This window comes from Leptodactylus fuscus, chromosome 9 (genome assembly GCF_031893055.1).
Source record: "Leptodactylus fuscus isolate aLepFus1 chromosome 9, aLepFus1.hap2, whole genome shotgun sequence".
In the NCBI taxonomy this organism is placed as follows: Eukaryota; Metazoa; Chordata; class Amphibia; order Anura; family Leptodactylidae; genus Leptodactylus; species Leptodactylus fuscus.
Window position 1 is genome coordinate 78,032,532 of NC_134273.1, and position 27,957 is coordinate 78,060,488.

General features: G+C 44.0%; 1 protein-coding gene across 5 annotated transcripts in view; it reads right to left on the minus strand.

The window, feature by feature from the left end:
- MAGI1 (membrane associated guanylate kinase, WW and PDZ domain containing 1) overlaps positions 1 to 27,957 on the minus strand; it is a 321,908-nt gene that overhangs the window by 141,347 nt on the left and 152,604 nt on the right. The window contains exon 1 of one of the 5 annotated variants that reach the window (XM_075287481.1): positions 17,776 to 17,785. The exons of the other annotated variants lie outside the window; for them this stretch is intronic. The gene's annotated coding sequence lies outside the window, so the exon portion shown is untranslated. Of the gene's footprint in view, positions 1 to 17,775; positions 17,786 to 27,957 lie in introns of those variants that run through there. 5 annotated transcript variants of the gene reach the window in all.

Below are 27,957 nucleotides of genomic sequence, written 5' to 3' on the forward strand. Positions count from 1 at the left end.
GTAGGTCGGTGCGGGCGACGAACAAAGAACTGTGCATAATCCTATACAACTTGGGGTGTAAGTGGTGTTATCCAAGTCCGTCACGTTACATGCAGACCCCAAGACAATTAGAGGTACGTGATGAAGATCACCATGAGCTGCCCCAGCAAATGCAATAAACACTATGACCAAAGGCGCCAAATCACTCATCCTAAAGCGCCGCCAACTACTGAAAGATAATGAAAAACATCAAAGGGAAATCAGCAAGACGCATTTTTAACTCATCTAAAATATATTATCTAGAAGAGACTGGTATGGATCTGCAGGCGTGTTGTTAGCATATAACAAACAGAAAAAAATGGGGCAATAAATATAAGCCACAATTCCAATTACAGACGTGTCTAAACATATATTTTAATAATTCCGCATAAAGCGAGGTTCGGCGGCGGCTCTGCGTGAAAACGGAGTATGATTAAGGGCTGCGATGAACATTTAAGGTTTATTACATTAAAAATGGCTTTGTGTTAAGTCTTAATGGTGTATAGCGTGTCTTCCGCAAAAACTAATAAATATCTTTTATATAAATGTACAGAAGATTTATGGGGAACAAGGATCGGGACTACGGTGGGAGCAGAAGTCACCCGGACGACGGGGTGTAAAACAACATGGCAGAAACTCATTAGAGACACAAATGTGCCATAGACTGGCCATTAAAGGAGCATCGCGCCTATAGAGCGTGGAGTCAGCCATTTTGTGGTCCCGAGTCAATGTCTGCCAAAGAAAAAGTCATTAGGTGGCCAACTAATCTTATTTTAATGTGTTTTACATGGATTTTTTGGGGAGTGGGAGGCTTTAAAGTAGTTGAGATTCATTAACTTGTTCAACAATGTCAATGACTGTCAAGTGGATTGATGAATACTTGCTCAGCTCACAAAATGGACGATTTGGGAACTCTACGCTTTAAAGATGGCCCAGAATCACTTCTTAAAGGGGATGGTCGGTCCCATAATTTTTTTCTTTTACCCAAACTAATACTCACCTTACTAATCGTTCACCAATTCCTACACAACCCACTGATCTCTGGATCAGGTATCCCAGCAATGAAGTGTTCTTCACGAACATATGACTGCAACGGACATCAACGAGGTCACTGCTAAAGCACTTGTCCATGTCAAAACGTGACTGCTGAAAAGCACGATGCAGAGATAGGTAGCGAACACCACTGGAAGCTGGGACGTAATCCATCTTTGCCAACTCTCCTGATGTCCAGTGGACTCCCACAAAAAAAGAGGTGACCTCAAGACATCCTGGAAGGGTGGGCGAATCTCCCAGACCCAGCAATATGTTCCTGCATCTACAGGGTTCCCATTTATTTTACATGGGACATGAGCACCGTATGTGCCAATCATGTCACAAAAAATGGATGTGACTAGCTCATTTTGTTCCCACGAAAAGGGTCTTGACTCACCTCCAAAAACAGTAGAGATTTAGGAAAAGGAGACATGGTCATATGCAAAATTTCGCTGTAGGCTACACACATCGAAACTTATGGATGTCTGCCAACAAAAGTCAGCAGGCCTGCCATAATCCTTGAGCCAATTCCTTACGTCTTCATTTGCTAACAAAGCATTTCTTCCGAGAACCTGCACAGGTAGTCGCCATCCAATAGAATAAGCGAGGGCTCACCCCCTACGCTCTTAGGGCTCCTTAGAAGACATGCGATCTACCTCTGTGTACCATATACTCTTGTAACGTTGAACTACTCCCCCCCACCCTAAAAGAAAAAAGTAGCGTATACCGCTATAAATATAGCTCAGCTGTTGTCGCACCCTCATGATTCAGCGTGAACCAGGATTCCCGTCTCGACCGTCTGGCAGACATTGTAGACAGAGGGTTAAACAAACTCAATAAAGTAAAGCCAGCACATGACCTCCACTATCACATTAAAAAAAAAAAATCAATGGCAAAACGAACAAATTCATGCCTGGTTGCCTCCCCATTATTCCTAATTAAAAACAATGGAGCAGTAACGAGAGAAGAGAAAAAAAAAATAGACAAAGCCCATTTATCAGATATTTTCTTTTGTCTCAGCAGAAGAGATGAGAAATCATCAGCCGGAGTCGTTGAGCGATATGACAAGTCTATAGTCATTTCCTCCCCGTGTCGCCTTCTAATGGACCCCGATAACTTGGGGTTATTTTTGAATCCGTTGACCATGTACGGAATCATTGATTCCTCTGAAGCATCAATGTCTCAAGTAAATTGCTCTAAGAGATCTGTTACAGCTTGTTTCATGGTGTATACAGAATGACATCACCAACGACATCACCACAATGGCTCGACTAACAGCGTATATGGCCAGTTTGACAAGTATGTACAAGACGGTAACAGAAACAAATCTCAAAGACGTCTTATAGACACCTCCTTTTACCAGCCAACTCTTAGTCCCCTGGTCTTGTCCTTATATCGATGGTGCTCAATGCAATTCATTCTTTGTATGGTTTGGCTTTATTCATATTGTTCCATTGGGGGTCATGGTTGGGGATTCCTTTATACACGTTGGAAAAACTAAACCATAGTGAGCGATGGTAGAATGACAAGCACCAAGGAATGAAGAAAACCCAATGGACCCATCATAAACCAATGGTCCGATGCTGTTGGTCTCATGTCAAGTTTGATGGAGCAGAACAGCAGAGTTGGACAAATACAGTTGTGACCAGACCCCAAGCATTAGGTGGCCAACTGGAATTTTTGGACTAAATCAGTATAAATTCACTCGAGTGATCATCAATTCATCTCGGAGATCACCCCGTTCTAGTGGCCCCCAATGACAGACGGGTCACACCACACCCATGTCCCCAAAGAGATGAACACACTCCATAAATACTGACATCTGAACTAAGGGCTATAAGCAGCTCCTCCATCGATCTGACTACTACTCCTGATCCGAAACACTAAAATCTACCATACAATTTATAACTCGGAATATGCCAAACATTAAAATTCTCACTACAGCGTAAACAGATGATTTTTATGCATTCAGATTTGTCTTCTTGCCAAAAGAAACGTCAAAAAGTGTTAATGAGAAAGATTTCAGAGCTAAACTACGGAGGTGCCTGCACCCACTTTTTGTTCCAAGAAAAACAAGAAATGTACAATTTTTTTTCTTTTAAGATTTTGTTTTTTTTAATATTCACTTTTACATAGGACACAGATTGGAGATCATTTAAGTCACAAGGTTTTTGGAAAGTTTTTACTAGGGCTGTAGAGTTGGTCTCTTTTCAAAAGCCTGACTCCGACTCCTTTATCAAGGGCTGACAGTCGTGGTCAGTCAGAAGCTGAGGCCCCACGTTGCGAAAAAGAAACAGGTTTTGCTGTGTTTTTGGAGCCAAAGCCAGGAATGGATTGAGAACATAGAAGTGTAATAACTTCCTTTAGGGCTAGTTCACATGGGGCTAAAGGGGCGGATTTTGACAGCGGAATCCACGTCATAATCCGCCCCTTTTAATGGTGGTCTATGGAGACCACTAGCAGCTGCCGATAGCGGAAAAAAAGAAGCGAGCTGCCCTTTCTTAAGGCGGAAGCCGCGGCATGCTGAGCCAAGGCTTCCGCCTAGCGGCAGCACCCTCCGATATCGGCTCATTCATTTGAGCCGGCTGCGGAGGGGAAAGCCGCGGCCGCGATGGTCGTGGCAGTCGGGTTTTGACCCGAGAGTGACGCGGTTCGCCACGTCTCTCTCGGTGTCAAAACCCGCCCCACGTGTGAACGAGCCCTTATATTTCCCATTCCTTTTGTAGCCATTCTTGACTTTGGCTGAAAAAAACCGCAGCAAAATCTGGAACAAAAAAGCTGCGTTTCTGCAACGTGGGGCCTCAGCCTAAAGACGTTTCCTCATTTTTATCTAATGGGAAAGGCAAGAATTTACTAAAACAGTCTTTTTAGGTAATTGCTACTAAGGAATTCACGAATCGATGATCAGAAAATTTGCGCAAAAATTTGAAAAAATTTTGCACACATTCCAGGTAGTTTCAATAATATGGAGAACAATAGCAGTGTTCTATCCTTTATTATAAAATGTATAAAACCCAGTGTTCCTACAGGTATATACCTTATATCGTTGCGAGATGAGGAAGTCTAGAGAAGACATATCATGGCCGCAGCCTCACTGCCTCCATCAGCTTTCCAGGCTTGTCCCTTGGCTTTTTGTCCCATTTTGCATGCCAGTATAAATGGTGTCGACGGTGAAATATGACTGGCGGCCAGATCATGCCAGCTTAAACGGATGCGGCACAAAGAATCAGCAGGAGCGTTTAAGATGCCAGTTTTGTTTTCAATCAAGTCAAAGGAACATTTCTGAAACCCTCAGTGTTATCTTGGAGATCCAAAAAAAACCTCTCCTTTGCCCAGTGAAAGAACTGAATCGGGGATTGTTTCAAGTCAGATATTTCCAAAGGTTAAAAAAAAGTGAGGACAGTAAAAATAACAGGTTTAAAAACTTTTCTTTAAATCTGCTAAGGAACTTGTTATAACACTTGGGAAACAATTTTCTCCTACTTCTATAAGGGTAGGCCCGCAGCAACACCGGCAGAGACTGAAGATACCGATCCGATAAAGCTACGTAAACTGTTGGTTTAGTCTCTTGAAATTTCATTGTAAGCTTTTTCTACGGTCTCCAAGAACAGACTTTCCGGGGAGCTTGTGCTTATAGGCAGGAGGTAGACTGAAAAAACAGAGCAGAAGCCTAGATTTTTAATCAGACGAGCCCATATGGACGACACATAAATGGGTATGGGTCAGGAAAAATGGCACAGAATGGCGTCCGTGGGTCATCCGTGATTTTCACTGACCCATCTATTGATATGACTGGACCAAGCCCCAAAGACGAACAGGTATAGGACTTTCTCCATATGTATTAGACTAAGGTTGGCCAAGTCATTGGTGTTGGTGGGACCTATTGACCATCTAATCTACATTTGTATTTGATGTTTGTTAGACCAGTGGTAAAATGGATTGGGGAAGCTGAATTGAACATGCCCGATCCTTTATTCATCTACCTACCCCTATTGCCCTTAGAACTGAGAAGAGCAGGAGGAATGGCCGTCAGTCACACTTATTGAATGTGTATGGGAAGCTTAAAGGGATTCTACCATTAAACTACCTTTTTTTCTAATGAACACGTCGGAATAGCCTTAAGAAAGGCTATTCGTCTCCTACCTTTAGACGTGGTCTCCGCCGTGCCATTCCGTAGAAATACCAGTTTTAACCGGTATGCAAATGAGCTCTCCGCAGCAATGAGGGCGGGCCCCAGCGCTGAAACACCGATGAGCGCGTCCCCATTGCTGCCCAGAGCTCTTTCCTGCGCCGCCTCCTTCTTCTGCAGCAACTCCGCCTCTTCTGGCTTCTCTTGCTCTTGCAGTTCAATACAGGAGCTGGCCAGCGGCCATTTTGGGGTGGCCTCTCTATGCTCCTGTATCAAACTACAAGAGCAAGAGAAGCCAGAAGAGGCGGAGTTGCTGCAGAAGAAGGAGGCGGCGCAGGAAAGAGCTCTGGGCAGCAATGGGGACGCGCTCATCGGTGTTTCAGCGCTGGGGCCCGCCCTCATTGCTGAGGATAGTTCATTTGTTAAAACCGGTATTTCTACGGAACGGCGAGGCGGAGACCACGTCTAAAGGTAGGAGACGAATAGCCTTTCTTAAGGCTATTCCGACGTGTTCATTAGAAAAAAAGGTAGTTTAATGGTAGAATCCCTTTAAGGCTAACATCTAAGGAGATTGTCTATATTTCAGTATTAGGCCCCATGTACATGATTATAAGGGTCTACGTTCTATACGTCACCCACAGATAGATAAATCCACACCGTAGACTCTATTTAAAAATTGAACCACCCTGTGAAGGGCTCGTCTAGGTGGACGCCTCTGCATGCTATAGTATGAAGGTATTCTTTTAGAATATGGTGACTCCATATGCCAACAACCAGAGTTCTTACTGTAAAAAGGAACCATTCACATGCCTCCATACAGGCTCTTGACATGGGACCCCATGGGACTGCAAACAACAGGTAGGCAAGAGCAAGCAATGGTCAAGAAGGATGAAGACGATCAACATACCCACACCACCAACAGGTGCCATTTACAGAAGGTTAATCCATTAACAAAGACAGCCACAACTCAACAAGCTGGCCATGTCAAGGCCCTGAAACCTGAGATTACGACAAACTTAAGACAAACAATCCATTTACTGACACGCGGAATGTTTTCTTTCACATTTAGGGACTTAATGTTCCACCGGCCCTTCCACAAATTTCTGTTACCTTGCTTTCCCATCTAGCCGCCTGACATCTGACCTCCCGGCATTGTGATTTGCGGCTTTGTGCGGGCTACCTTCACCTACCACTTTATCGTCACTTGAATGAAGTTTTCTTCTTGGTCTGACAGATTTGTCTCCCATACTCAGAGGTTAAAATTACTTTCTCTTGTCTGTTTGGAGACAGGCTGCACTTCTACAGACGCTATTGTCACAAATGTTCTGATATGAGTGACACTTTAATTAAGCGCCGTGACGTTAAATGTTCATCTTATTGTTCTACGTAACACAATACCAGTTTTTTTAGCCGACTGCGATCATTCTACACTGTTGTGGATGGTATGTAATTTCCAGCTTAGCATAAAATGTGCTAATGATGAAATATTTTTGGATTTTTTTTTTTGTATTGTTCACTAAGGCTAGGTTCACATCAACGTTGGAGTTTCCCAAGAAGACTCCACCGAAAATTGGATTTTTAGATCTGATGATTTCAAAACCAGTGGAAACCCTCGGACCCCATTATAGTCCATGGTGTCCGCAGGTGACCCCTTTTAAGCAAACAGGCTCTCCGTCTTTCAGGTCTCCATGCAGACCCGAACGCTAGTGTGAACTTAGCATTACATGGATGTATCAGCGTTATAGTTTGGCCAAAAGAGGGAATGGCTCACTTTGGGAGAAGAAGGAGGTTTTCAGATGGATTTTTCCAGATCCTTAGTAGAAAAATAATGTCTATAAGCTATATTCCATATATAGAGATACGTGACTGCAGTGGCCAGTGACTGGCTGACCAATTGTCGAGACAGGACCAAGAAGAAGAGACCATAGGTGCCTGGAATGGACCCATCAGGGAATGGGCGAGAACAGATTTTCTTTTTGGCTATATGGAAAAAAATTCCCACTGGGAAATCCCAAGAAGTGGTAAGGATCTTTACAAAAGTAGTATTCGATTGAGTAGGTATTCGATCAAATAGTCGAATATTGAGGTCTACTCGAATCCAGTTTTTGAATATTTCACTACTCGCTCATCTCTACTGTATACGTTTTTTTTAACGCCTACGTTGTCCTAGTTCCTGTCCCACCTCCCCTGCATAGTTATTGGTGTAAAAAAAAAAGCGCTAGGGAAGGTGGGAGGGGAATTGGATTTTTACTGCGTTTACCACATGGTATTCGACCGAGTACGAGTATTTTGAATTCCTACTCGATCGAATACCACTCGCTCATCTCTAGTAAGGATCTTTAAGGCTAGAAGAAGAAAAGCAAAGTTGGTTGTTGGCCCCATTGTAGAGTCAGTATCATTGAGGATCTCGGTTGAAAGCAGAAAAATAGAGTCCAAAAAATCCTGCAGATTAACTTTTTTGGCCCCTACAGGATGTTCTTTCTTTTAACATTTTTTTTCCTTAATTCATCATCTTCTGATCATTTGCTATTCCGAGCCCCATCACACTTGCTCTCTGCAAGAAGATAACAATCACTGAGCAGATCTTCCTAAGGCTTACGGTCTCCATATCTCCCAGACTGATCTTCTGCACACCCTCCATTAACAGCTCGAGCAGACAAATATCTTAGCCCTTTTTAGCTGCCAATATTATTGGCAAATTTCTGACTGAATATAAATTTGGCAAGGACCAAGCAGACGGCAGGGATGAGTAAATGAGCGTTTCCTAAATCAAACGGCGTAGTATTTCACACAATAAAGCGCTCACCCTGGATGCCACACTTCATTGTGTCAGACTTATGGATTTTTGTAGATTTAGGAGGATACATTTGTGCAGTCTGCAAATTTAAACATCAACAAGATAGAAAAAAAAAAAAAAATCATCTCGTATAGAAGTCTGGGAAGCATTTGGTTTTGGCCACTAATGGAAACCCTAGGAGACGCGTCTATAGTTGGATCTCCCGGTGAGTTAACATAGAATGTCAAAATATTCCTACATAAGCAACCTATTATGTTGAAACGGCCCCTTCTATCAGACCACAACTTTTCACAGCGGCTCCTCACTCGGAAACAGAGAGTTGGCTCCAGACATAAAAAGCCGGAACGACTTCTACATTTCAACCCAAACCAGGCTTCAGCAGGTGCTGTCAATCATCCAGAAGCCGCTCAGACTAGACGCGTGTTAACCATTTCCATATCTTTACCCACAATCCATTATTTGTTGAGAGAATGAGAAGAAGATTCAACTGATGGAACACAAGACCTAGTCTAATTTTGAGAACGTTGCAATTTGGTCAAGTATTATTTTCAAGAATGGGGCCTACAAAGAGGAGGTAAAAAAAAAACCTTTATATAATAAAATTCCTACTGCCTGCAGTTACATCAACTACCTTGGGAAGCCTCAACTATATGGCTTGGTTTGAGCCGTCACTGGACGGAACGCTGATATAGCCTCGTTCAATATGGCCTTACGCGGTTTCAGCACAGTCTCAGTTGAGACAGCGGCAAGAACCGATATGCTGCAGCAAAAAAAAATTGACATGCTGCAAATCAAAGCAATTAAAAGTGCAGAAGTTTAATTGTCCTGAATATCAAGTAGCTCAACTTTTTGCCAAAAATAATGCCCCGTTCTAGAGACTTCAATTCTTCCAGGGCCTGTTCTTTTTCAGGAGCGTGTATCGGCTTTCAATCATTCTGCGGCGGTGAGGAAGAACGCGCATTTAATGGCCATGAAAATGACAAAAGCAAAATCTAAAGGCAACACGGAACTTGATATTAAATTACCTTGCTTCTTTAAACTTTCGGACTCCGGAAAGTGGCACTTTCAAGCTCTGTTGCTTTTATTTGACTTAACATCGTAGGAACGTTTTATGTTTTATTACACACAATGTATTGGTCGGGGATCCTCCCAGCTCCGCGCCATTGTCTGTTAGTCTACAAAGTAAACAAAAGCAGCTCTGCCGTGCAAGGATGGTCTTAGAAGAGACACAACTGTAACAAAAAGTTGTCGTAACCAAAAAAATTCCATTGCCTTTGGACAGATGTGTAGCAATTGGCAAAACCGGGGACTATTTACTCATCGACATGTGGATTGAAAGATTGGAGCCAAGGATTTGTTGGACCTTTCCATAGTCATTGGATAGGAACCTAGTCCACACTGGGTGAGGAACATCACGCTAAGGGTTAGTTCACACGGCCACAGAGGGGGTGGATTATGGCGCGTAAGCCACGTCATAATCCGCCCCCTCACAATGGTGGTCTATGGAGACCGCCAGGCTACTTTCTTCCGTGAGTGGCAACAAAAGCGGGCTGCCCTTTCTTCAGGCGGATTCCGCGACTTGTTAAACTGTGGCATCCGCCTCGCGGCAGCACCCTCCGGAGTCGGCCTATTCATTTGAGCCTGCTCCGGAAGGGGAAGCTGCAACGGTCGTAGCAGGCGGATTTTGACCCGAGAGTGACGCGGCTCCAAAATCCGCCTATACGCTCCCCGTGTGAACTTACCCTAAGGTGAAGGTAATGAGCCATGCCAACAGCAGCCAAACCAATCTCACCATGTACCATCTAAATTCAAGGGTGCACAACATAGAACTTGACCCTGCAGATACTTTAGGACTAAGCCTATATTTGGTCTTATCCCCTTTGCTACTAGGTATCAAGAACCCGTAAAGCCTTACTGAGGAACCACCTCATTGGTAAACACAAAGGTGAAAACTGGTCCAAGAATCACAAAAAGAAAACAAGAACAAGGCCCTTCCGTCCCTGGTGGGATAACTCGAAACCATAATTGAGACCTCCTTCTCTCCAAAAGACCATCTCTTTGTGAAGACCACACAATCTAGAGAAGATTTTTCTGTAATGGGTTTTTATTGTCCCCATCTTCTCCGTAGCCTCTTCTTTCAGAGGACCACCCTCCTAGAAGATCATCTTGCTGCCCCGTTATCTCAAAGAGGTTTCGCTCTCCTCTCCACCAAGATTTCGTCTACACCTATGAAATGTTTGCCGACGTACGCTCCTCCAACATGAAAAAGATTAACGAACTGCGCCGGCATCCTACAACCAAAGACGATAAGAGATTACAAATGGTTAGAAGATTGTTTTTAGGTTTTTGATTTTCCCCCGACTCTGGTGTGTATTACACAAACAGATGAACCGTGCTACGGAACTGTCGGAGCGTGTCGAATATTTCCTAAAACGTCTGCATAAAATTACCCGTCTCTGATTAACTTTTAGATTCAGAATATCAAACTGGGGGCGAAGAGAATAAAATAAATCATCATCTTTTTACATCGCTTTGTATCTTCCGTCTTCTGCCTGGAATTACAGATCAATTGGACTTGAGGTCATTCGATATTTTTCGATAATTATTTGTAAAGCGCCAGCCGCTGGAATAATTATGTCACCGATTATGAAGCAAGATGTTCCCATAAAGATGCTCGCCGGACTGAGTGATTTTTATTTTTGAGTTTTATGAGCTCGTGTGGCAAGTTTGAGCCGTCGTGTTTGGCAGGCGTCCTGGAGAGAGGTTGGAGGTTGATAAGTAGTCCACCTCGTAAAAAAGAAGCCACATGGTTGTAATGCCGGAACACAAATTACGGTCTGGAACGCTTGATCGGATTCAATTAATTTTGCAGGTTGCTGTGATGAATTAGAGCAAAAGTCACAACAAGTTTTGGGTCATCAATATTTAATGTATTAAAAGGCAATGGGATGTGGGGACATTTAATTGGACGGTGATAAAACTTCTGAATTTTAATTTATTATGGCGCTGTGTGTCACAAATAACCCTGAGGGAAGTGCTGGTGTCCCGTCTGAGCTGCAAATTGATAAAATGACTTGCAAAAACTCTTGAAAGTTGAACAAAAATGATTCAATTAGAGGGCATATCCATAATGTTACAGTCATCGTACAGAATTGTACAGAAAACATTGATTAACCCTGTAATATCTTGCAACGCGTCTTGTACTGATTCTAAGTTATACTGTATGCACCCAGAGCTGCATTCGCAATTCTGCCATCATTGGAAATAGTCAACAAGTATGGTCAAGATGGTGCATTTCCTGCACTTAGTATGGTCCGGAGAGCTGGATTCCCTGCATTATACTGATATATGATGAATGGGTTCCCTGCCTCCTCGTGCCACATTACATACAGTATGATAGCAGGGAGTCATACCATCATAGGTTACTATGATACAGGTAGTCGGGGTCTCTGGACTGCATTTGGGATGAGAAATCCAACTGATGGATGGCCCAGTCTGTACTCCTCTACGTGCAATAGGCCTTAAAGGGATATTCCAGGATTGTTTAATTGATGACCTATTATTAGGATAGGTAATCCATTGAAGATATGTGGGGACTGGACACCTGGGACCCCAGTGGACCAGCATTTGGAGGCAGATTATTCTTCACAGACCGGGTGATATCATGTTCATCGGTCACACGGCCTGATCACAGCTCAGTCCCATTCAAGTGAATGGGCTGAGCTGCGATTCCAAGCTAGCTCAGCCACTATACAGAATATGGCACGTGCTTGGTAACTACCGAAGAGGCTGAAACCACTTCAAATAGCTGTTGGGTCACGGGCCTGTGCGTTGGACCCCAGCCGATTTATAATTGATGACCTATCCTAAGGTCAACAAAACTTTTAGCCCAGAAAATCTCTTTAGGGGCTCCACGTAGCATAAACGCCGTGATTTTGTCGCAGCGTTTTATAGTCCCTGCAAAGTGGATGGGATTCTGGCTAACGCCATGCACACATTGCAGAAAAATATCCGTATTGCATTTTTCTAAATCACCGCATGTCAATTATATCTATGGAAGAGCTGGTGTGTTATATATATAGGTATAACGGAAGCAGAAAGTCTGCGCTGCAGGAAAAGCTGCGGTACGTTTCTACTATGTGAGGCCTATAAGTCCTGTAATTTTTGTATGTAGAATATAACTATGACATAAATAGCGCTGCAGATCAGTAGAGGTTTTGATCTTTATGCATGGTAATGCTGACTTTATATACTATCTACAGTCTCTATATACATATATATATCCACACTCATCAGTGTAGACAGTATACTTCCCCTAGGCACACATACAGTGTCTTCACGGATACACTAAGAGCACATGATACGTACCACACACCGCGGTGCCAGAGCTTAAGACCATAAAACATGCATGCAAACATCAGCGGCGCACATTGTGGAGTAGGACATGTTTGAGGATTAGCTGTAGCCTGCAAGGCCAGGACGGATTAGCACAGAGAACTCGTTATCCTGGTTACCAGAATATATTAACAAATTAAAACATCAGAGGATTTCAGAGCCGGCTGCATGAGCTCAGCAATAAAAGGGCACAGGAAAGTGGGCCACCGAACTGCCATATATTACAACGTGCCGAGGATGGAGGAACGGCGCAGCCGCAGAGACAAAGTACACAGTAACATTACGACAACAACATTGACCAGGACGACCATATACATGAGAAACTGGTGCACGACAACGACAAACATTTGTAACACACAAGGGAATCAAGACGCAGGGATCAGTGATAGGGGAGTGAATGAGAGCCATACAGGCGCTCAGCCCCAAAATGCACAGGGGCGGACAGTTTACCTATCAGTATATTTTTGACTTGTGGGATGAAACTGGAATACACAGAGGAAACCATATAAATTCCATGCAGGTGTTGCCCTTGGTCGAATTCTACCCCAGAACCCCAACGCTGGAAGGCAACAGTATTAACCAGCGAGCCCCTGTATGGTTAGGAATGATCACCGATAGTCCTTGGGGTATTTCTATATTAAAAAGTGATGGTCGAATACAAGGTTAAGATGAATCAACTTTTTTTTTTTTAAATGTGCAAACTGCTGCCCCGAGACACAGGCGGAACAGGGAATAGCAGCCAGTCTAAGGTGGTGTTCACACAATCGTTGCTTGCGTCTGTTGTTAGTACTAACAGATCCCTGAAAAAAACCTATTATTCAAAGGTTTAAACCCAGGACATATTGTACGTAAGGCAACCACTAGTGGAGCCAGTGCCTGAACCATTAGGGTGCCTAGTGGAGCCAGTGGCTCATCCGTTAGAGTGGCTAGTGGAGCCAGTGCCTCAAGCATTAGGGTGTCTAGTGGAGCCAGTGGCTCAACCTTTAGGTTGGCTAGTGGAGCCAGTGGCTCATCCATTAGAGTGGCTAGTGGAACCAGTGGCTCAACCATTAGAGTGGCTAGTGGAACCAGTGGCTCAACCATTAGAGTGACTGTCTTTTATACAACGTAGCCTGGATTCAAGACCCTAAACATACCTATTGAAAAAATATACAATGGTCTGGAGAAGGCTACTATGAGAGGGTATGGTCTGAGACCTAGGCAGAGACCATTGAGCGGAAAGGGGAGTAGATAAGCAGTAAAAGCCTCTATTGTGACTGGTGGATTCTAGGTCTTATCTACATATGCATGATAGATAGCTGTAATCATCAGTGTACTGTAACTGAGGCGACTGCTGCAAAGAAATATATAGAAAAGAAGAAGTCTCAGCATATTATTTGGCTTAGTAGTCAGAGTCAGAACTGCATGGTTTTTTAAAGAAAATATTGAAAACATAAAAAAAAAAAGCATACAACATAATAAAATAATAAAAATATTTTTTTTTCTTTTCCTGGCAACACAATGTCTCTAAAATAACTGTGACATTGGACTACCGGAGTTGCTAAGAATCTCGGAGATGGGAAAGGATCAGATTTATTGGCGGCGGCATAGAACAATCTTAGCATTCCCATAAGAGATCTTGGAAGCAGTGACTGAGATATTTTAGAGGAGTCTGTGAAGAGATCTCTGTGGTTTGTGGGTAAACGTACCCTTTAATGGACATTTCCCGCTGGAGCGCCATCTCTTCCTACTTCCTTCCACGGCTGAGTTTTTACGTTTCCCTACAGCTGTATTTCTCTTGTAACATTAGACCTCTTCATTTATAGTAATGAATGAATGAGGCAACCTGGATTAATTCCCAGATCGATATCGTTCTGCAGCTGACACTCACCTCCTTGTACCAGGAGAAGACACTTTGATACAATCACATTATTAGGCAGAAGGATTTCAGCGTTCCCTATCAGCAGATGCAACGCCGCTGTGTTAACTGTGATAGTAACCGGAGACGCTGACAACAGAAAATATGGCCATACATCATTGATAGAGTAGTAAATAACCTGCAGCTAGAGATATTAATGTATGGAGGGCCTTAAAGGGATTGTCTGATCGATTAAAAGAAAAAAAAAAAAATTCTAAAAATTTATCTCACCGATACACATCGCACCCATTTCCGTAGATATAAATGACATGCTGCAATTTCCAAAACGTAACAGTTTGGGAAATTGTGGCATGTCCACACTGCGGTTTTTACCGCAAAGTGGGCGTGGGATTCACTTTGCGTGTAACTCCGCGATTTTTTCCCGCAGCCCATAGTGCCCCGGCCTCAAAGGGGTTATCCAGCATCCAAAAATGATCTGCAATGATCGGATTCAAATCAGTGCTAAATCCTCGCCGATCCCTTGTGCACCCTTTGCTTGGCTTTATTTTACTTGCTGCTCCGTGTATTACATGCTGTGAATCTGAGGACAAACTACATTTCCCATGATTCATCTGCCGGATCTCACATACAACGTACAAATAACCACATATTAAAATGCCTCAATGTAAGCACTAAATTAAAGTGCCATAATCTGACCAAGAACAGTTGTCCTGCCATACACTGCTAAAATACCAACATCTAGTGACCAAATAATAGCTCCGTACATAAAGTCACAATGCGATCCAATGTACGAATAACACTACTGTCTTGGAACGTCTGGGAGGCTTTTGAAGGGTGGGGAGACATCCCAGACACCCAAAAGAGTAGGGAAATCTCCCGTTAGTAGGAGAGGCCCCCACGCTCCAGGTTCACTTCTTGTTTGTAGTGCTGGGATACGGTGTCATCCAATGCCATCTTAACACCGAAACCCATTTAGGGGGCGGTAGAGAGTGACATAAAGGAAATATGGCCATAAAAATGGGGCCTGGTGACATCACGCTCCTCCACCTCCCAGAGGACCAATATTGGGAGTATAAATAAGACTGGTCACTCCTGACCATTGGGTGCCAGGCCTTCGGTGACCCCTCCCCAGAGCGGAGATACTCGATGCACCCCTTGCGACCACCCGGATTACACATGCTATACGCTGGCCCAGGAGATTTCTAAATAAGCAATATGCCTTTAAATATCCTAAGCGGACAAGAAGGATCGATCACTTTGAAGACGTGTTTTTTTATCGCTTTATTTATAGCACATTCAGATTAATTGATTTGTGCGGCTAATGGGCCCCGAGGTCAGGTGGTGAATCCTAGACAGACTCCTCTGCTAAATATACATTGATATTTCTAGCCATTATTACATAGCGTCACGGTCAATGGCGGCCATTACAGTCATCTGTCTGGCGCTGACACCGAAACTGAAGGACAAACGATCTGGAACGATCTGCCCACCATAAACCAATCTACAAACAGAAGGCCAAACCCTTCCAGCTGTTGTAAAACTACAACTTCCATCATGTTGGGCATGCGAAGAGTTGTTTTACAGGAGCTGGTAGGCCACAAACCAGAGCTCAGGTTTACTAGTTATGGTGCCCTAGGAAAATGAAAGTTGGGCTGTGATTGATTGCTATAGGCAATAGACTTTTGGTTTTAGGCCTAGGACATATGGGGCAAGTTAAGAGGCGCAGTCCACGGCGGATAACCTGCTGTGATGTACAGTACAAATGTAGTGGGTGGGAGTCAAATAAACCGCCATACACACACTGCAGAAAAAAACGCAGCACAAAAAGATGGGCCAGCCACCCTAGAAACACAACCTTCTGTCTGTATAATTGCCAAATATAATGATCTAACGCTATCTGTCATGTATATTGAGGAAAAAGTCCTACAAGAACGGCCGTTAAAAAAAAAAACAAAAAAAAAACGGATCCACAATGGAAAAGTCGCAGCCGGACGACAACTGATCACTAACACTCACATCAGTGAACGTCCGCAAGGATCCAACCTAAATCTATTAGGAGGTGTAAGTATATTTTTGGTGCATTACAAAAATCGGTCTTTTTTCCTATCGAAACAGCGCCCCTCTCTCTGATGGGTGGTGTCTGGTACTGCACCTCAGTTTTATTCGGATTAACTAGGAGAATAAATACGTGAGAGACTGGTCTACTAGCGGATCATCCAGTGGGCCCGGGCTGGAAGAAGGAGCCCAATAGGGTCCTATGGCCTATGTAAGGTCTTATAGAAGGGTTGTCAATGAATTCATATATCTAGTGGGCCCAAGGGCTCAGGCCATGTCTGAGCCTGACGCGTAGTCAAAGGTATTGCCTAATAGATCAACAATAATCTATAAGGAAATAACCTAAAAATATAATAATATATCTAAAATATAATAAAATATACCCTAATATCAATGATAATATTGCGCTTAGCTCCAAACTAAGCCCCGAATCCTAGGAACGACCGTAAATTTATACATAGATTTGCACAGAACTATATAGAATTTCCCTTATTTTCTGCATAATTCCCTATTTAACCGACCCAACCATTTGTTTTGGACACATTCCTCCATAATTCATGCGTCTCGTGCGCATTTCCTGTCCCAGGATTCTCTCCTGTCCATGCATTATTCATGACCCCGGCGTGATGCATGACTGCGCTGTCCCTTTAAGAGCAGCCTGGGATCTCGTCAGCTATTCCGGTCAGACATGCGGTGTGTGCTCGCAGACAGCTATGCAGATCAGTAACAGCGGCAGCGTCCTCAACCACCCAGCTGCCACTTATCATCAGACCTATCCATAATCCCGAGCGCGGCGGCAAGGCCTATGACACACGAGGGGGCCCGCGCAGAATCCCAAAAATTCTAAATATTACATTTTTTTGAAATGACAATTTTGAATTTTTCAAAAACATTGCAATTTTTTTTATTTATTTATTTAAATCGATCACAAATAATGCACCTGCTGTAAATTTCATCATAACCCCTCATTGGCCAGAAACATTTTTTTTTTTATTTTTTTTTTTCTCGAAAACCACAGTAAAGAATGCAATTCATTAAACTCCAACAAGCAATCCAAAGCCTAACCTGCAATGCAGAGGCGATACAAAGGCTGACACACTTCCTGCTAAGATTTCTTTGAAAAGTCCTATTGTGCTGTCGGCATCTGGACCTGATCTCAGCCTATTTGTGTCCAATGACCCCTCTTTTCAAAGAACACCCATTCACGAATGGGCCTCACGTAAAGCCTGGTGGATGAATTAAATAGGCAGCTCTAGCCATCTGTCCTTCATAGCTGGGTATCGGCTGCTCTGCTTCTATTTCAACGCATTTAATACACCCCCCCCCCCCATTCCCCGCCGCCTCCTCCCTCCTAAGCATTTGGCACCAATCCATACACAATCCGCTGCACCTTAACCCTTCGCATGCCACCAGGAGGGTCAACCTTTTTGCAACGCACACAGGGACAAAAAAAAAAATAAAAAAAATATTAAGAAAAGGTTCAGCACTTGCCTGCGCCGCTCTGATATTCAGCCAGAGAGATTAATCCGACCTATGTGGCACGGCCAGGGACTCTGCAGTAAGGAGGAAAGCCCAGAACGGAGAGTTGGATTGCACGGGGGGTCTAGAGCCCTGACGGCGCTAGGTAAGGAGGGACGGGCAGCGAGCTAGCTGCAGCTGGGAGAATGCACAAGCCTTTTATATTATTGGCGACACTTCCAACACATGACAATATCCATCTGTATGGAAGAGGGGAGTCTGAGCGCACAGCATTACATCACAGCTCCTCCGGCCCAGCTGACTGCACACACTATAGGCCAGCCATACTATAAGAACGCTCAGGGCTGCTACAAGCTTATTATTTGATAACATGGTGCAGACAGAGCCGATGTGCTGCAACCTATAGTAACCAATCGGATGCCTGGGATCAGCCTATTGCAAGCCAGGAAGCGGACGTGTGGCCTGTTGCTATGTAATACGGCGCCTCAAAGCACCACTGTAAATTACGTGGAGATATGACAGGAAAAAATAAAATATGCAGGGCAAAAAATAGAAATTGTGACTAGCAGATGGCTATTTATATTAGAGGAGCGGCGACCTTGAATCAACCAATTAGCGGAGAGGAAATGGAGAAGTGGAGCGTCTCCGTAATAGACAGAACTAAGGATGGGTGAACGGGATGCGCAAGCCTAAAAAATCGGGTCACGGGACCCATGAAGAAGAAATGTAGAATTACGCATTATATAGAGTTGTGATGTATTCAGCTGCATTGTACAGGGAATGTATTCACGGAGATTGGCGCAAGGGGTGGAGGGCGATAGATTTGTTAAAACCTCCTGCACACGGCCGTAATTCTTCAGAATTTTTTGGAACGTATTACGGCCCAACTGTGAGGTAACTATGATGATGCAAATTCAGGTCATTAGACTGAAGGTCGGAACAGAAGTTGCAGCCGTGAGGCCGGGTTCACACTGAGTTTTTTGGATCGGATTTTGAATTTTTTTGTTTTGCAGCCGGATTCTGTTGCGAATTCCATGTCAAAATCCAGCCCAAAAAAAACCAGTGTGAACCCAGCCTAATATGGTCCAGAATATCCGGGAACGTTACCGTCATGTACAGGAGGCCGAAGGCCAGTTCACTTATGCATATGGGTTTCCATTTGGGGATCCCCCAATTGGAAACCTAATCCACATGAAAAAAACGGTTACCTAAGGAAGCCCGCGGACCCCATAGACTAAAATGGGGTCCATGTGGTTTCTGCACGAAAAATAAGGAGAGAAAAGTGCTGCTTGCAGGAATTCTCTACACATTTTTCATGCGCAGAGGGGAACGGAATGGCCCGAACGCAGATCTGAAGCGGGTCTATAAGGTTTTTCAATCCTGTGATTTTTTTTTTTTAAATGCATACAACGATATAAAGTAACAATCAGGAGTATCACTCATCTGACCAATTTCCTACCCCTGGAGTGCCGACACCTCTTTGGTGCATTGGTAACTCCCTCGTTGCTCCAAAGAGCTCATTTGCATATTGACAAAAAATAGCAATATCTCGACAACAGATTATTCAATTCAGGTGATCCTATTCTATCTATCTACAGGGCTGGGTTGATACATTGGTTTTGTGACACACTCCCTTTAAGACCAGGGCTATATGAGCAGTGATTGCAGCGGGCTAGTAACTGGGGGCAGTGTTACAGCATTGACATTAAAGGGGCTGTCCAGGCTTAATTTTTTTATGGCCTTTCCTCAGGATAGGGGGGACAATACATGGACCGATCAACATTACAGCGCTGCTTCCAGTGCTTGCCATGTACACAATATGGCGTCGGGTGACATCAATGGAAGATGAGCAGCAATACGGAATTGGCCGTGACACAGCAGAAGGAGCTTTTGCTCCAGATCCTGTACGCTGTATCGGATGGGTGCCGGAAGTGACTCTGTACAGCTATTTGATCCAGGGGCCAGGAGTCAGCCCCCTACCCATCAGGTAGGCCATAAGAAAAACTAAGCCGGGACCCCTGTGAGAAAATTCCACCTCATAGTAGTTTCACTATAACAGTCCAATAATGAAGAATATCTAATAATCTTGGATCTGGGATTTAATCTGGGGTTGTTTAGGATGAAAAAAAACAACAAAAAAATTTTTTCACCAGAAATGCCACCACCCTTGTCAGCTGGTTGTGTCTGGTATTGCAGTTTAGCTTTATTTACTTAAATAAATCTGATGCAGTACCACACACGGCCTATGGACAAGAGTGGCAGCGTTTCTTGAAAATATACACCTATATACACATGTGATTGTGTCTAATGCTTGCCAAGTATAAATAATCATACGTTATTAATAAATGACACATGTAAAGATAACTAATTGTGATACTTACTAGTCTCCCGTGCATTATAGGGTCAGTCTTGCCCTGACGGACAGCTGGGATGTCGGCCGCCTTATACAACCCATAAATTCTCACCTGTGTGTGAACTTGACCCATTATAAGCTACAGAGATCGGGCTCAAGGGTCAGAAGGGATGGGTGCGCTTTTTGTTTACCAAGTGTGGCTCTATATAGGTTACTCATTAGACAATATATAATAATATAATAATAAGATAATATATCGCTGGCAGCCGAAACTTGGGTATCAGAAGAATAACCAACACCTTCCAGATACCAGGGCTGTGTACTAACACCTGACGCATGCGGACGAATCCCCGCCCATACACGATAACCAACGATTGCACGATTATGTAGGTAAAGCAAAGGTATTCTCTGCAAAGTTGTCACTGACCACCGCATGTGGACGGGGCTTCAAATACATACAGCAGCTATAGCCAGGGGCGGGAAAAGGTATCATGGGCCCAGGGGTGTTTAGAAAGCAACCCCCCCCCCCCATTCACGCCTAAGATCTCCAAGACAGTATAATGACCCACAGTGACCCCTCCACACAGTATAATGTCCCATGGGATCCCTGTGCACACTATATTGTCCCATAGTGGCCCCTCTGCACAGTAAAATAGTGCCGCCATACTTCTATATATAGTGCCACCATACAATGCCTGAAAGACCCAAAAAACATAGTCATGCACTGCCTACATAATAGTGCTATATAGTGCCAGATTAACGCCAAATACTACCATATAGCGCCAAATGAATGCCAAATAATACCATATAGTGCCAAATGAATGCCGCCATACAATGCCAAATAATACCATACAGCCATATACCACCTACATAATAGTACTATATAATGCAAATAAACAAAATTCCAACTAATAATACCATATAGTCATATACAGTGTCTACACAATAGTGCTATACAGTGCTGAATTAATGCCACAATACAATGCCAAATAAAAATACCATATAGTCATACAATGCCTACATAATAGTTCTATATTGGGCCAGATTAATGCCAAATAATAGCATAAAGCCGTACGCTGCCTACATAATAGCGCTGTATAGTTCAAAACCATTGGCACCATATCAAATAATACATACAGCCATATAACACCACATGATACTGCTATACAATGCATTTCTAATGCCACTATAAATCGCCAAATACCATAAAGCTATTCACTGCCTATATAATACCAAGAATATGCAAATGTGTTTCCCAGGATGTAAATAGGGAAACACTGCCTCTGTATGCTGCCCCCTATTGGAAGCAGCTCCCTTGAACATCATGCCAGACTTTCCAACAAGCCTTTATTGCAATGATGCGGGGTTTTACCAAGTCAGTATCATCCCAACTGTGGACGGCGCTGTTTCGATCTGATTGGATCTCACCAGCACTGCCTAGGGAGAACTGACTTGGCAGAGGTGAGAAACCTCTAGACCAGATTATGGGGATATTGTCACTCCTTAGGGAGAGACCACCATGTAGGTGTGGAGTCTTATGAAGCCATTTTCACACCACTGTGGGGGATTATGGGAAGAATATGCAAATGTTTCCCAGGATGTAAATAGGAAAACACTGCCTCTGTATGCTGCCCTCTATTGGAAGCAGCTCCCTTGAACATCATGCCCGACTTTCCAACAAGCCTTTATTGCAATGAGACTGTGCTGATGAGATCCAATCAGATCGAAACGGCGCCGGGGTTTTGCCAAGTCAGTATCATCCTAACTGTGGACGGCGCCGTTTCGATCTGATTGGACCTCATCAGCACAGTCTAGGGAGAACTGACTTGGCAAAACCCCGCATCATTGCAATAAAGGCTTGTTGGAAAGTCGGGCATGATGCTCAATGGAGCTGCTTCCAATAGAGGGCAGCATACAGATTCAGTGTTTCCCTATTTACATCCTGGGAAACACATTTGCATATTCTTCCCATAATCCCCCACCGTGGAGTAAAAATGGCTTCATAAGACTCCACACACCTACATGGTGGTCTCTCCCTAAGGAGTGACAATATCGCCTGTATATAATATCAAATAATACCATAAAGCTTTACACCGCCTGTATAATAGTCCTATACCATGCTAAAGGAAACATGCTAAAATAATACCGCTCCCAAGTCATACCACTGCAGCCACCATGACATACGCTACGATCCAAATGGTGGCCCCCTTAGGACATTTGCCTCTTTTACCCCGTCCTATAATCCATCTATAAAAGTAAACTACTACCGCCTCCCAAAGCCCAGCAGCCGAGGAACCGTATCAGAGACTATATTAGGAAAGTAGAACACATCAAGTGCTCAGTTGTATCTCTATTTATGTCGTCCCGGAGGACCCCTTTAAGTGTCCAAACACTACACATTAAAAGATCAAAAAACGACGAGTCTCCCCCCCCCCCCCCCACCGCCGCATCCTCATTACTATTCTATAGGAAAGCCATGTCAATCACTGGCAATAAATAACATTTCCAGCGACATCCTATTAGGCTTTGAAGTTGCTTATGGTAATTCGGCCAGCGCATTCTCTCTCCGCGCCCGCGCGCAGACTTTATTTCTTTTCCGGATGTGTGATCTCAAAAACACCAGCGCCCAGAGGGCTCATTAAGTGGCCTTTTTTCATTATGCTGCGGATTAACCAGGCGGGAGTCTACTCCATGATACTTACTTCTGAGCTTAGGCTGATACATTCTTGTTTGGAGATATTAATATTTAATTTCCACCACAACAATATATCTGCCAGAGGTGCTGTGTAAATAATGGGGATGGATCTGCCGCTGCCAAGAATATTAATTGCCTTATAAAGGTAAGAGCCGACGATACAGGACTGGCTTTTGTAAGCAGCTTATATCCAGACAATGTTATATTAACTTCCATGTTTCCTTATAATGACAATTACCTATCGTCTGATGAGACACATTCGTATTAATATTGGAAGGGTTGGAGTTACCCCGGCGCTGGGAGTCACTACAGACAATGGTCGTATAGTGGACAAGGGGTTTGGAAAAACAGGTGAGTACAAAAATGGTGCCACACCTGTCTGAAGGCTGTGTGTGGTATTGCACTTGTGTCGCATTTAGAGATGAGCGAGTAGTATTCGATCGAGTAGGTATTTGATTGAATACTACGGTATTCGAAATACTCGTATTCGATCGAGTACCACTCGCTAATCGAATGGAAAAGTTTGATGCAGAACCAGTATTGATTGGCCGAATGCTATACAGTCGGCCAATCGGCGCTGATTCTTCTCCTACCTTTAGAAGTCTTCTCCGTGCAGCTTCCCCGCGGCGTCTTCCGGCTCTGAATTCACTCTGCCAGGCATCGGGCCTGGGCAGAGCCGACTGCGCATGTCCGCTTGTAGTGCGGGCATGCGCAGTCTGCTCTGCCTAGGCCCGATGCCTGGCAGAGTGAATTCAGAGCCGGAAGACGCTGCGGGGACGCTGCACGGAGAAGACTTCTCGGAGGATCCAGCCCGACCCTCACTCGTGGACTTGGTAAGTATAATTTGATTGAACGTTGCCTACCCCTGAAACGAGCATTTTCCCCCCATAGACTATAATAGGATTCGATATTCGATTCGAGTAGTCGAATATTGAGGGACTACTCGAAACGAATATCGAACCTCGAACATTTTACTGTTCGCTCATCTCTAGTTGCATTCACTATAATGGAGCTGAGGTGCAATACTAGGCACAGCCTGTAGACAATGGTGGCACTGTTTGTAGAAGAAAGCAGCCATGTTTTTCTAATCCTGAGAACCCCCTTAAGGCTATGGCCCCATGGGCCGGATATGTAGCGCTAAAGCACTACCGCGGCATGAACGCATCGGCATCGCGGTTCTTCTCACAGCGCTTTGAACAGAAGGGCTCGTTCACACGGGGCAAGAGGAGGCGGATTTCAACGCCAAATCCAGCTCAAAATCAGCCCCTTCACAATAGAAGTCTATGTAGACTGCTAGTGTTCCCGTTCGCGCAAAAAAGAAGCGAGATGCCCTTTCTTCAGGCGGATTCCACGGCTGAGTCAGCACCGGCATCCGCCTGGCAACAGCACCCTCCGGACTAGGTTCATTGATATTGACCACCTTCTGGACTGGGCCCATTCATTTGGGCCTACTCTGACACGGTCCCCCAAAATCAGGATCAAAATACGCGATCACTAGCCCAAAGTTCACAGAGTTTTCCTCCGCGGACTTTCTGTTACAATTATATCTACGGGGAAGCCACCGCCGTTTCTGTAGATACAATTGACATGCTGCAATTTTCAAAACTGCGATTGTTTTGGAAATCGTAGCGTGTCTGCGCTGCGATTTTTTCCTGCAAACTGAGGGTGGGATTCGCATGAATTCCATCCACTTTGCAAGTACTGTAGAACGCTGCAATTTTTCCTGCGGTATTTCCGGCCTAAAGGGGTTTTCCATTGATGACGCTATCCTAGGACCCCCCCCTCCCTGAACACCACTTCTGTTTTACAGGTTTTGTGATGTCACATTCATCAGTCACATGACCTGACCACACCTCAGTCCCATTCAAGTGAATGGGCTTTGCCGAAATACCATGGCAAAGGGCTTGGCAAGTACTGAAGAGGCTGCAGCGCTCACCCAAATGCTGATCAGCCAGGGTCCTGGGTGTCAGACCCCAACCCATCTTTGTTTGGACCTTTGTTATGCCTAAGGTTCTCCATTGTTCTACTGATCTGATAAAAAAAAAAATAATGATAATTTTTTTTTTTTTTTTTTTTTTTTTAAATTTAATTTGTTGATTTCCATTTCTGGGGGTCACATACGAAGAGTCCGCCCTTCCCCTGGCACCTGTTTTGTCGCCGGTCCCTGATATGGATGTGGCTAACGTGATGTGAATTAACCCTTCTATGACTAGAGGTAGTAATATTAATAACAACAATAGTATAATACTAATCCATAATTGATACAATCAAATTATAGGGAAGAGGTTTAATTAAAAATAAAGCCGACAATGAAGAGGAAAGCTTGTAATGTTCTGGATAAGGGATGACGGATGTGCGGAGGACTGGGATTACCTGACATCGGACGTGGCCTCTATAATTTATGACAGAGATGCCGGTGCCAGATAGCAATTATCTTTCCCTCTACCTAATGCAAATACTCACCCTGAACGTTCTGACTTGTGGGTCCCTGGAGCGAACACGACCACTGTAAAAGGCAGAAGGTCATTCTAATTTAAATGTCAGCAGTATTACTCCAATTATGCCGGACTGTCACACTAACAGATCGCCCAAGCGTGAAACCAAACATTACGCATTTCTGAAAAGACTTTCAGATAATCTACCTAAAAGATCCGCGCCCGCGCGCCTCCATGACCTGGGTATTAATGAGGTTATCCCATGGGTAAAAATTGGCTCAGAATGGGTTACAAACTAAGAGAAAGAATAGATACCTTTCTGGTACCCCGCCACAGTCCCTGCTGGTCTCTGATCCTCCTCAAAACCCACCAGCCAATGACTAGGCCATAAAAGTCACTGGATGAATGGTTTTTCCCTTTCCAAAAAGCAGAAACCAGCTGGGTATCCAGGAAACATTGAAAGTCAGATTAGGTTTATACCCCAAAGATTGGGTAACGATTGTGTGTGACAGAAGGGTCCATCATATCTTCTGAAAACCATAGGAACAGGTGCAGTGAATCCTCTCCAAAAGACCACCATATCCAGACCAGGTTTTCCATAACATATTTTTGGCTCCACCATGTATGGCTCATACTGGCTGTCTTTTTCAGAAACCACGCTTGAGAAGACTTTGGTGGGCCAGTCCAACCTTGCCTAACCCTCCTTCTAAGGAACTCTAGGTCAGTTAAATAGTACCACCCACAGAGATGCCAAACTGGTGCCAGCCAAAGTACCCCATGAACTGACCCAAAAGAGTGCTAGCCATATTGGTGTCAACCACGGCAAAGTACCCTGTATAACGGTGGCAACCACAGTGCTCACAAAACAGTAAAGATGGCTTCTTATCTAGGACAGTCATGACGACATTGGTGGTGGTCTTGATCGGTTTATTTCCGGGACTCCATCTATGACGCCATGAACCAGTCACCGGCCTCAGCAATCAGATTTGGGGTAGTCAGATGTCCCTGAAGAAGTGAGGACAATCTCACTTACATTTGTACATCTTAATACCTCTTTTCCGGTCGTGGACCCTTTTACCTTGCAACAAAACTTGGTGGATTTCCTACGGATCTCCCAAGAGATTGGGTGCGGCCACTTGTAAGATCTCCCAACGTCTGACGATTTCATTAGGGTCAAGTATGTGGTTTATGACAGATATAATACACCAGGGAGTGCCCCCTCTATTTTTGTGTTTCACGTCAGAAAGTGCAACACAACTGGGACTGGGTCTCCAGGACACTACAGGACAACAGACATATACGCAACACTAGCACGTTCCTTTTTGATATTTTTCAGGAATATACCTCATTACTTATTGTATTGGCATTTCTGAATGTTTATACATCCTCATCCATCCAGAACTCCTTACATATTCTGTTCAATATCTATCATTTCCAAGTCTCTTGTGAGACCCTGCCAAGGGACCTCCAAATGTCTCCAAATGTGAAGCTTTGACCTACCAGACAATTGATTCTTATTGCTCAGCACTCAAATGTCAAGAGAAGCAGCAGATCAGATACAGACAGATTTGACTAAATTACCTAATTCAGACTAATGCTAGATATACATGATTACAACCGCAGCGCTCCGGCATTCTTCCTATATAATAGGATTAAATTTATAGAGAATTTCTCTGTAGTACCAGGAATTCTCTAGTAAATATGTATCCGATATCCTTGAGTCGTCCTCTCTGGTTGCCTTGAGACAGAACCAATAATATGATCGATACAACCTCAACTGTCCTTTTTGATATAATCTATCAAGACATATGGACATTCCAATGGAGGGTCTTCCACTTGGAACTCCTATCTATTAGTCAAAGCAGGGAACCACTAATAATCAGGGGCTCCCTTCTAATGGGCTCCGTACGGATGGAGAACAAGAACTACACAACAGATGTCTACAGATGGGGCATCTCTGAGCGATTGATATCTCTGGTCAAGGTCTTTGATGGGTTGAACATTGACTTACTGGGCAACTACCTATACGGGGCACTAGAGAGTCAACTGAGTTTCTTCGAAGGATGGCTGATTTGCAAATGAACACCACGTAATATGTCATTCATCCTGAATGTTGGGGGTCCTGGGGTTCCAGATTACATATCAGTCAGACGATCATTGTACTGTTTTAATTGCAAAATGTGGCCTCTTTAGGAGACAATCTCTTAAATTGGTTCTAGACATGAACCAAATGCCATCCAAGATGGACCATTTTGACTTTAAAGTGGTTCTCCAGGGAAATATTTCAATACGTCCTTCATCCATGGTTCTACTTGTGATGAACCATGGGATTTGCCAAATCTGGCACCCGTTCCCAAGTCACTTAGTCAATTGTGCTCCTCTCCAGTGTTGACCACTAGTTACCAGTACTATGGGGGATGGCTAAATACATCATTAGAATAGTAAGGCCAGCCTCGGGACAGATAACTACCCTGTTTCCCAGAAAAGAAGACACCCTGCCCTTCACCTCCTGGACCACCTACAACCGGAAGTCATGCCGGCGCTCAGCTAAGGAAGCGACGGCATGACTGCCGATTGTCCCCCACTCCAGCCGCTGCATAAGACATCCCCCAAAAATAAGACAGGTCATATATTTCGGAAGATAATTTAATATAAGAGACTGTCTTATTTTCGGCAAAACGGTAGCAGTGAGCATGGGTATTCTGGGGGCG